The 10322-nt window shown below is 47.9% G+C and overlaps 1 protein-coding gene across 1 annotated transcript in view; it reads right to left on the reverse strand.

The window, feature by feature from the left end:
• STC1 (stanniocalcin 1) overlaps positions 1–10029 on the reverse strand; it is a 59933-nt gene extending 49904 nt beyond the window's left edge. The window contains exon 1 of the mRNA XM_006135520.5: positions 9999–10029. The gene's annotated coding sequence lies outside the window, so the exon portion shown is untranslated. The remainder of the gene's footprint in view (positions 1–9998) is intronic.
• Between the last annotated feature and the right edge of the window lie 293 nt (positions 10030–10322).

The raw sequence follows: 10322 nt of genomic DNA on the forward strand, positions 1-10322 counted from the left end.
GTGTGCAGTGGGGCTAGCTGGGAAAGATCTGGAGCAGGAACCGGCCAGCGGGAGGCAGAGCTGGAGCCAAGGGGTTGGGTTGGGGGGGAAAGAGGGAGGGACTGGCTGGGGAAGACCCGGAGGAGAAGTCGGTGAGAATCAACCAACCGGACAGCCAGGAGGGGGCAGGGGAGCGAATCAGCTGGCGGGGAGCAGGATTGACCCGGGGCTGTGCAGATCCCAGGGCGCTCCCGTCCCGCGTGAGTCAGTCCGGCTGCGGCTCCACCATGCACTTGACCAGCGCGCAGCAGCATGGACCGGGCTGCCCCTCCCCCCACGCAACCAGGGCTCCCAGTGCCAATTGCACCCCACCTCCCAGCCACTCCCTCCGTCGCCACCAGGCCTCTGTCTGGCGCCCAGCCGGAACATCAGGAAATACTGGACATTGCACGTGTCCGGTATTTTCTGGATTTTTTTACCGGGCAGAAGGCCCAAAATCCGGATTGTCCAGTAGAAAACCGGACACCTGGCAACCCTCCCATCTACATGTTTTGTTAGTGTCTAAGATGCTACTAGACTATTTGTTATTTAAGTTTTTCCAGTTACAGAATAACTTGGCTCTGAAGCTTTTGGGCTCTTAGAAGACATTTAGGGGTCTATAAGAGCTAAACAACAGCACATAATAGTGAAAGCCAGGACTGGTAACTGTAAACAAACTTTATGAGATCGCGGGAAACTTGGCCATACCCATGACAAATGAAAAAACTTAAAAAAACAACAAAAGGTTGTGCAGGACCTTGCAGACTAACAACAAATGTACAGAGCGTCCCCACTATAAGTTGCCCCGGGTATACATACGTTCCACAATAAAATCATTGACGTTTGTAGGAACTTATAAGTCTTCCCATTCCCCACTGTAAATTGTGCAAAACACTCCCCCCAATTTGCTTAATTGGAAGTCAGGCACCGGAAAAAAATTCCCCACTTTAAGTTGTTTCACTATAAGTCCAAGCATTTTGGAACATATCTTGGACTTATAGTGAGGACGGCCTGTAGATGGTATCATGAACTTCCTTCAGAAAAATGGACTAAGGAGTCCAGGGTACAAATAAATAACAGAGAAAGAAAGGGTTTTGAAGAAATCGATTTTGAAGTAAGTGCTGTGTAGATGCTCCCAATTTCGAAATAAGCTACACAGTTGACATAGCTCAATTTGCGTAGCTTATTTCGAGTTAAGCCCTGCTGTGTCAACATGCCTTTACAGCATCCAAACTAAATGAGGCTAATAAGTGGTCACCCGGCTAACTAAAATCATGCCAGACCACAGATGTTGTCAGAGCAGAGTGCCGGATTAGAGAGGTTCAAGTTGTATGTACTATTCTTTTTGCAGCCTGCACAGAACTTGGCATTTCCAGGGATGACTGCCCTCAGCACACAGGGTCACGTGATGGAAAGACACATCTCCTCTCTCCCCGCAACTTGCATCTCTCAAGATGCAGATCACTGAGTCCAGTCCACCGATTAGCTACTCAAAGTGCAGTTCTTTCCAGTCCTTTCGACTCTTGGCCAGACTGTCCAAAGACCTCAGCACACTGGGTGTTGAGCTGTTTTGAAACTCTGGCCACCAGTGTCATCATGGGAGCAGCTGGATGTCGAGCACCAGGGAAAAAAATCAGGCATTTTTTTTTTAGGGATCTCAATGAAAGCTGAACTCTTCCGAAAACCTGACTCCAGGTGTGAGCACCGAGCCCTGGAAAATCAGGGCTCTGATGAAAGTCAGGACCAGACCAGGAGGAGAGGATGGTGAAATGTAGAATAAGACCATCCAGAACCTTCACCAACTGCGATCAGTGCTCCTGTCTCTTCTCAAACTGTCTTCCCTTCAACTTCCGTGTCTGTCGGCCTTTCTATCATTTAATGAGGAGCCTGTGGGTTGCTGTTTGGGGATTTTGTTTTTGGTCTGGTTTAAGTGAATCAGGATGAAACATTTTCTTTAATTCTGAAGACGCACTGATGACTCAGGTTCTGCTGATAAAAAAAAAAGTCCTAGTGCTTGGCTTTAAGCACTGGGCAGCTTGCACTAGCCTAATTGGTTCCAATTATCTGTCCAGCACACGTAAATCACAGCACCCTGGATATTTGGGAGGCAATAAAGAAGCAGCTCCACTTAACATTTAAGTAGAACAGTCTAGCAAGTTGCACTACCCTGAATTTATGCCAATGTATCTAAGCTCAGAACTTGGAGCTCTGGTTTCTATGCTGGATCAGGTAGGAAGGAACAGCGAGGTCAAGAGGGAGACGGCTATCCTTTATGCTATTTGTGTGATCAGAGCTAAGACAGCACAACAGAATCTGAGAGCGTGATCCGGCTCGATGTCCTTGCTTGGAAACACCTCCATCGTAATAAGGCCGCTATGTTCTTTGTGCAGGGGGGTTGGGAGCCTGTTGCATGTTGCATGATCGTTTTTTAAGGCTGAACAGATTTTTTGGTTAAAGAACAACACGATGCATAATTAGTGCAGGGAACTCTCTGGAACATCACACAGGCCAAGACCTGAGCAGGATCCAGAAAGGGCTTAGTCATGAATAAAAATATGAATATCTGTCGTTAGAATAATAAATTATAAAAAGTTAATCAAGGGCATGGGATAGGATGATCAGATTTCCCTATGTGGAACAAGGGACAGCAAGGGGGAGCCGCCAGTGCTCAAAGGCTTCAGCCCTGCAGCAGGAGGACGGGGGAGAAAGAGGGAGCTGCTGATGCTCAGGGCTTCAGCCCTGCAGGGGCGGGGGAGGAGCTGCCAGAGCTTGGGGCTCCAGTGGCTGAAGTGCCAAGTGCCAGCAGCTCCCCGCTTGCTCTGCCCCACTGCAGGGATGAAGTTCACCCCTGCGGCACACAGGGAGGAGAAGGGAGCTGCTGGTGCTTGGGGCTTCAAAGGAGCCTAGGGCATTGGACTGGGGATGCTAGGGTTGTGGGTTCGAGTGTCACCACCAGCGCCCCCATTAGGAAGACAGAATAAGGGAGGCCCTGAAGGGAACATGGTGGGGTGAATTCTGGAGTGGCCTAGGGGTTAGGGCATTAACCTGGAGATGCTAGGAGTGTCAGTTCATATCCCACCCACCAGAGTGGACATACAGGACAATGCCCATTTAAAAAAAAAAATTCGGGACGCCAGGAGGCGGCGTTCAACAAGGGACTGTCCTGGTAAAAACAGTGCAGATGGTCACGCTAGCTTAGGGTAGGTCTATACTAGCCCCCTAGTTCAAACTAGGGAGGCTAATTTAGGCATTCGAAATTGCAAATCAAGCCTAGGATTTAAATATCCCGCACTTGATTTGCATGTTCCCAGCCAGTTGCCATTTTTGGAAATTTACAAGCCCGGACTAACTGCCCGCGTCTACACGCAGCAGGGAAATGGCCGTTCGAAATAAAACTCCTAATTCGAACTACCTGTTACACCTCATTGCAGGAGGAATAAAAGGTAGTTCGATGTAGGCCTTTATTTCGAACGCCTGCTTCCCTGCCGCGTGTAGACGTGGGCAGTTAGCCCGGGCTTGAAAATTTCAAAAATGGTGACCGGCCGAGAATATGCAAATCAAGCACGGGATATTTAAATCCTGGGCTTGATCTGCAATTTCAAATGCCTAAATTAGCCTCCCTAGTTCGAACTCGGGGGCTAGTGTAGACATACCCTTAGGAAGGAATATAAGCCCTCACGCTTCAGGGCTTAATAAAACCTCTAACGAACAGAGGCTGGAAGGAAGTTCTCTATGGCCCAGATATCCCTCAGCTGCCCATGTTAGGGTTTCATGCACCTTCCTCAAAAGCAGCTGCTAGTGACCATTTCCATGGTCTCTGTTCTCATTCTGGCTTTGCCTGTGTCTCAGTTACTCTTCGTGCAATAGGGCTGGTTGAAGATTTTAAATCCAACCTTTTTCTTTTCCCCTGTTGGAGATTTGGATGATCAATCGAACAAAAAATTCAGTTTTTTAATTGGGAAATCAAACCTCCATGGGGGCTGGAGGGGAGGGGCTTGATTTCCAACTCATAATTTCCAGATTTTTGATGAAAAGAATAATCAAAATATGTCCATTGGAAAAGTAGACAGAAGCGGGTTTTCCAACTGAATGGGGCAAAAAAATTCAACCAGCTCTACAATACAGATTCAAAAAATAACTTTATTTGGTCAAAAGTACATCGTCAGTTCCTGAACTGTGGAACCATCCCCTCTGTTGCTTTGTACCACTAGATCTCAAAGTGTGGTCCGTGGCCCACTAATAGTCTGCAACCATCTTGCAGATGGGCCATGGGCTTAGGGCTCATCCCTGCTGCAACGGGGAGCCTGCTCTGGCACGCCAGCCCCTGTGCCTCCCCCACAAGGTTGGAGTGTCAGCGCCAGCTTCCCACTGCAATGGGGTGGAGCCTCACAGGTCGTATCTAACTTGCAGGGCAGGGAAGCAGCTCTGTGCACTGCCGCTCCCCTTCCCCCCAGCTCGGGGAATGGCAGTGCAGGAAACTGCTCACCTGGAGGCTTTGCTTGCTACTCCCATTGGCCAGAATCACAGCCAATGGGAACAGCAGGAGGCACGTGTTGCATAAAAAAGCCTCCGCCTGAGCTAACTAGATTTATATACATGGATTTTCTAAAGCTACACCAAACTGTAAGGTCTAAGATTTTAAACGGTAATTTATTGTGATCCTTGTCAATCTTTGTAATCTGCGTAACTCTTAAATTTACTGTAAACTGCAACTTTGTAATCTTTGTAACACGCAGCCACCTTGCTTGTAACTTTCCCTAAGCTGCATTCTCCCCTGAGTGAATGGAGAGAGAGTGTGTGTGAGAGTGTGTTTGAAGAAGGCTTGGAACAATGGACCACATGGCAATGAGTCATCACAGTATGAGCATGCTCTCTGCTGGATAAAGGGAAGTCTGGGCATGCTCCCTGATGACAAGGTGAACGAGTCTCAGGAGCCATTCAGACACTACATAAAGAGAAGGAGCACATGTGAGACTCTCTCTTTTTCCTTCCACTGATCCTGAGAAGGTTCCCTCCAGTGTCTTTCCTCCTGACCAGCTTCCCCAGCCATGATGAGCAGACAAACCCTCCAGGATTCACATGCCTTGGCTCCTTCTCCAACCCATATGTCTGTGTAAGTGTGTGATTGCCTGAAGGCAGGAATGAATGGGTGTGAATGAATGGAGGGGTGTGTGTGAGAGAGAGAGATCAATCTATCTTCTTCAGCTTAAACCTTTGGTGGCAGCTTTCTCCTCTTTACTTCTACTTAGTGGAAATAAATCCATACTAGTGTAACCCTGGGTGGTCTCCAGTGAGAATATTTTTGGGGTAACAGCACGGAGCCAGCAAAACACCCCCCCCCATTCCCTCATGCCCAGACCCCACTCTCCTATCCCCCTCAGGTACCCCCTCCCGCTGAGACCATGCACCCAACCCCTGCTCTTGCACCTTCCCACCCAGACCCCCGACTCCCCTCTTTCACCCAATCTCCTGGCCAGATTCCCCAATCCCCAGCCTGCTTCTGCATCCAATCTCCCAGCCAGACCCCTCACCTTCACCCCCTCTTGCATCCATTTTGTCATCACGGGTGGTTGGCTGGTGGCCATGGAAATGGATTCTTACCCGATGTTTCCAGAAGTACAAGGAAACACTTGGCAATGGAAAAAAAGCCAACAAGCTATTTGGAAGCATAGTCAATGCTGACATGGTGTTATGGGATGGTCATGGTTTCTCACAGGGCCTCACGCTCCCATATACTAACAGAATTCATATGCTGCTCCATATTGCATTAACATCCAAGGATCTGAAAGAGGCCTTCGAGGCACTTAGCACCCAACCCCACCATCGAAGTTAATGAGTGATGAGGCCACTCCACACATCCCAGAATTTGTGCAACTCAGTTAATGCCGGCATGGGGCGTTGAGCTCTTTAGATGAAAGGTTACATGCAAAAACCACATAAAAATCACCCTCTCCATTTCCTCTTCCCACTGGAAAAGGGCCAAGAGCACTAGAATAGGAGCACTACAAGAAGGGAGGAAAGAGAAGGTAACTGGACAGACTTTATGGCAGTGCTCACTCCTGTTTATCACGTCTCACTTGCTTTGCAGCTAATTTCACCGGTTCTGAAGCACAGCGTGACTACATTTTGGTTGGCAATTGATGGGCAGCCCCACAAAACAAATACATAATTCCAGGCAGGGTTACTATTTTAGTTACTAATTGTAAAGCCTCGGCAGTCTTCCCCCGACCTTCCAGTTCTGCCCACAACAAATGCAAAGAACTCTGCTCGCAGTTGTACCAGTCCAACCCACATTACGTTCAATGGGTCACCTGTGGAACGCCCGAACTTTGGCTCTGCTAGCCCAAGCCTTTGGAGCCATGTGTGCCGCATTATTACTGACAGACCAGAATGTTTCTCTGCCATCCCGACCTGGGATGTGCTGGCCACTTCCTCTTGCGAGCGTGTTTAAGTAATAAAAAACCTCCTTGTTTCTGAGTCTCTCATGGCATGGTTATTTATAAACTAAACAACAACAAACTCACTGTGATTACTTATGCTATTGCAGAAATACAATGGAAAATTTCTTAACCAGGGTGATACTGTGAAGGGATTTTGAAATTAGCCTCACTATGTTTTATTCATGTTACCCTGTAAATAACTGTTCCAAGGAGGCATAAACCTTCCAATTTTCCATAGACCTTCCTACTATCCTGCTGGCATCCCTCTCTGTAAATATTGATTCCCAATCCATTAGAAGTTTGCTTTGCATGTTCCCAGCCTTGAATTACAAGCTGGGCTTCACTGTAAATTAGGAAAACAATGGAAGGGGGTAGAGTTTTAAACAGAATTTAGACACATAACATTACAGATAGACACTTAGGGTATGTCTACATTGCATTCTTATTTCAAATATACTATTCTGGAATAGCTTCGGGGGTAGCCGAGTTAGTCTGTACAGGATACATTTAAAAAAAACCACAACAAATGGTCTGGTAGCACTTTATAGACTAACAAAACATGTAGACGGTATCATGAGTTTTCATGGGCACTGCCCACTTCCTCTTCGGGACTAGTTATTCCGAAATAGCTTATTTTGAAATAGCATGTCTATGCTGCAGGGAAAGCCTCAAAATTAGTCCAAGGCAGGCTTCCCTAATGTAAATGTGCTATCTGGACTTGGAGCCCCAGGAGGCACTGGGGAGGAAAATTAAAATGGCCCTGGTGAGGGGCTATTTCAAAATAGCAGAAGTAGAGCATCTACACACACCTTATTTCAAAATAGCTATTTCAGAATAGGCATTATTCCCCACAGAATGAGGTTTACAAATTTTGGAATACGCTGTCCATTTTTTCAAAATAATGGAACAGCTGTGTAGACACTTGCCTTGTTATTTCAAAACAGCGCTAGTTATCTCGAAATAACAGTGCACTGCAGATGCACCCTGAGTGGGATTTCAACCAGCATTAAGCACTGGATGCTTTTGAAAAAAAACTCACTAGCCACCTATCCGCATCTATCGTTACCGAAATACCTTTCAGAAATCTGATCTTTAAGGTATTGATCCCGCAACATTATTTTATTTCCATTTGTTATTAGTAGACAATACAGGCATGTCTATACCAGAGAATTATTTCAAAATAACTCTCCTAATTTCGAAATAACAAGGCGAGCGTCCACACTCCCAATTTAGAAATAATGGGCTTTTTTATTTTGAAATAATTCCTGCCTGTGAAGGAGCGTATTTCAAAACAGTGATTGTGGGAGTTATTTCAAAATATCTTGTTTCAAAATAACCTGGTAGTGTAGACATAGACTTTTCGCATTACAGCAATGCCTTAGGCAGCCGCGTGTTCGGCATGTGCTTAATTCCTTGTAACATGGACCGAATCTCTGGAAATCACTGGGGAGAGTCCTTGATCACCCCATCATTACCATCTGCTTTCTTCTTAGCATGAACATCACTTGTGATGCCTCCTTGATTATATATATTATACCCACACACACATACTCTTCTTATGATAAATCTAGCTGTTTGACGTCTAGCCAGGCCACGCAGGGTTACTGAATATCAGATAACAAGCTCCCTTGAAATAAAAATGAAGTGTTATTTCTTCACATACGCAGCCAGTCCATTGATGGGAACGCAGCACCCTGTCAATGATCTACTCCCATGTGCCCACTGCACGAGTGGCAATTAGAACCACGCTGGGCAACAATCACAGAACTATCAATATTTGCACAACTTGCATCCTGTATTTATGAGCAAGCCGCGGGTACGTAGATGCAGATAACAAGCTGATATTGTTCATTAGTGGTAAAACGTCACTGATCTGCCCTCTGAAGACAAACAGCAGCGATTTAAAACTAGGGTGAGCCATGTCAGTGTCCGAGGAGCTAGCATTGGTACGTGCTCAGGGCACTAGACGGGGAACTCGGAAGCCTAGGTTCTGTCCAAATTATGCTGCGTGAAATTTGTATGCCTGTTTTCCCCCCACCCCCCGCTTTTGTGTACGTGGTGCATTTAGCCTGCAAACTCTTGAGGGCAGGGACTCTCACTGTGTTTACAATACCTAGCACAAGGGTGCTCTGATCTCAGCCAGAACGTATCACCGTTCCTAGAACAGTGGTTTTCAACCAGGGATCTGGGGTTCCTGGCGGGGGAGGGCTGTGAGTGGGTTTCAGGACAAACAGGATGAGTGTTAGACTCACAAGAGCCCTGAGCACAAAGCCTGAGCCCTACCACAAAAGGCTGAAGCCTGGGGTACTGACCTCGGCCAACTGGAGCTGAAGCAGACCCCTGGGCTATCTAGATTCATGGGGTGCTCTATGGCATGGGACCTGGGGCAATTGCCGTGGTTACTAACCCTTAACACCCCCTTTTGCCCAGCTTTTATACACAGAAAACTAGTGAGCAATGGAGTTTTTAATCACACACTGAGGGGACCTCGGAAAGAAAAGGGCTGAGAACCCCCTGTCTCTGCACGTCCCTTTGTTCAAGAACTCCTCCTACACAGTAAGTGTGAGGGCCACCATATTTGGGATGCAGCTTCCTCTTGTCCTGACTTAAATCTGGGTCAGGGTTTGGCTGTGCCAAGAAGCCCTGGGGAAGGGGCAGTTTCCATAACATGCAAATGGAGGAGTGGCTTTCAGCAGGATGCAGTGTGGGAGTGTTTGCTGGGGGCAGCTGCATTGCCAAGGGAGTTGTCAGCAGGGCTAGAGCACCACACACTGAGTAGGTAGGCCCCCCTCTCAAGCCCTTTCCCAGCTCTTGGCTGAGGTGGGCAAGGGGGGAGGGCTGAGGCTTGAACCCATGACCCTATCCTCCCCAGGTGGGTGCCTGATCCCCTAGGCCAGGTGGGAACCTGCCCCACCACCTAACCATCAGAGCGCCCCTTATCCCTCCCACCCCTGGGGCCGCCTGGCTTTTTGTCGTCCCCTCCCGGTGGCCTGGCGGGGAGGGGAAAAGAACGAGCCCTGGGTGGGCTGGGGTAGTGGCCTAGTGGGGGAGGGAAGGAAAGGAGAAGAGAACAGGCCCCTGGTGGGCTGGGGCAGTGGCCTGAGGGAGCGGGAGAGAACAGGCAGGTCTGTGGGGGCAGGGGGAAGAGAACTTGCTCCTGGCCATGAGTCTCCTGCCCCCTCTCTCCCTCCCTCCCTTCCAACATCCCCAAGACCCTGCCCTGACTGACCTGGGCAACACTGGGAAAGTCTGCTAGTACAAACAATAAAACACAAGTCAATTTCCATAGTGGCCCAGTACATCTGCAGAAGGGGCTTGCCTTGGGAAGAGCACCCTGGTGCAAAACATCAAACAGTGCAAACAATCGCAGAGGCCAATGAGTATCTTTCCCCATCCCATTAAAACAGGAAGCGCTAAAAGGCACAGAGGTGTGTCAGTAGCAGGCAAAAGGAGCACTTGCATGGCCACGTAGAGCTTGGTGGGTTATTCTGGAGACCACATGCATCTCCTTGAGAACATGAGAGGAGCCAGAAGACTTACCAGCTGGAAAGAGGAGAAAGCCTGCAGCAGTCAGCTCCAAAATGGCCCCATTAGGCAGGCTGCTGGTTCTCTCTCCAGATTTAAAGGGCTAGATGCCAGAGAACTGTATGCTGGGAAAAAGCATCTGCAAAAGGATGAACCCTTAGTGGAAACTATATTAGTGAGAAAGTAGCTGTAAAGCTATTGGCCTGAATCTTCATCAAGCTGCGCTTTGTGCAACCATTTATACCAGTGCAAAGTGAATGCAAACTGCTACCTGATAGGACAGTGTCTCAGACCTATTTTACACCGGTGTTAATGCTTATAGTAGCTGCAGGGTAATAG

This window comes from Pelodiscus sinensis, chromosome 28 (genome assembly GCF_052426305.1).
Source record: "Pelodiscus sinensis isolate ZL-2025 chromosome 28, ASM5242630v1, whole genome shotgun sequence".
Taxonomy (NCBI): domain Eukaryota; kingdom Metazoa; phylum Chordata; order Testudines; family Trionychidae; genus Pelodiscus; species Pelodiscus sinensis.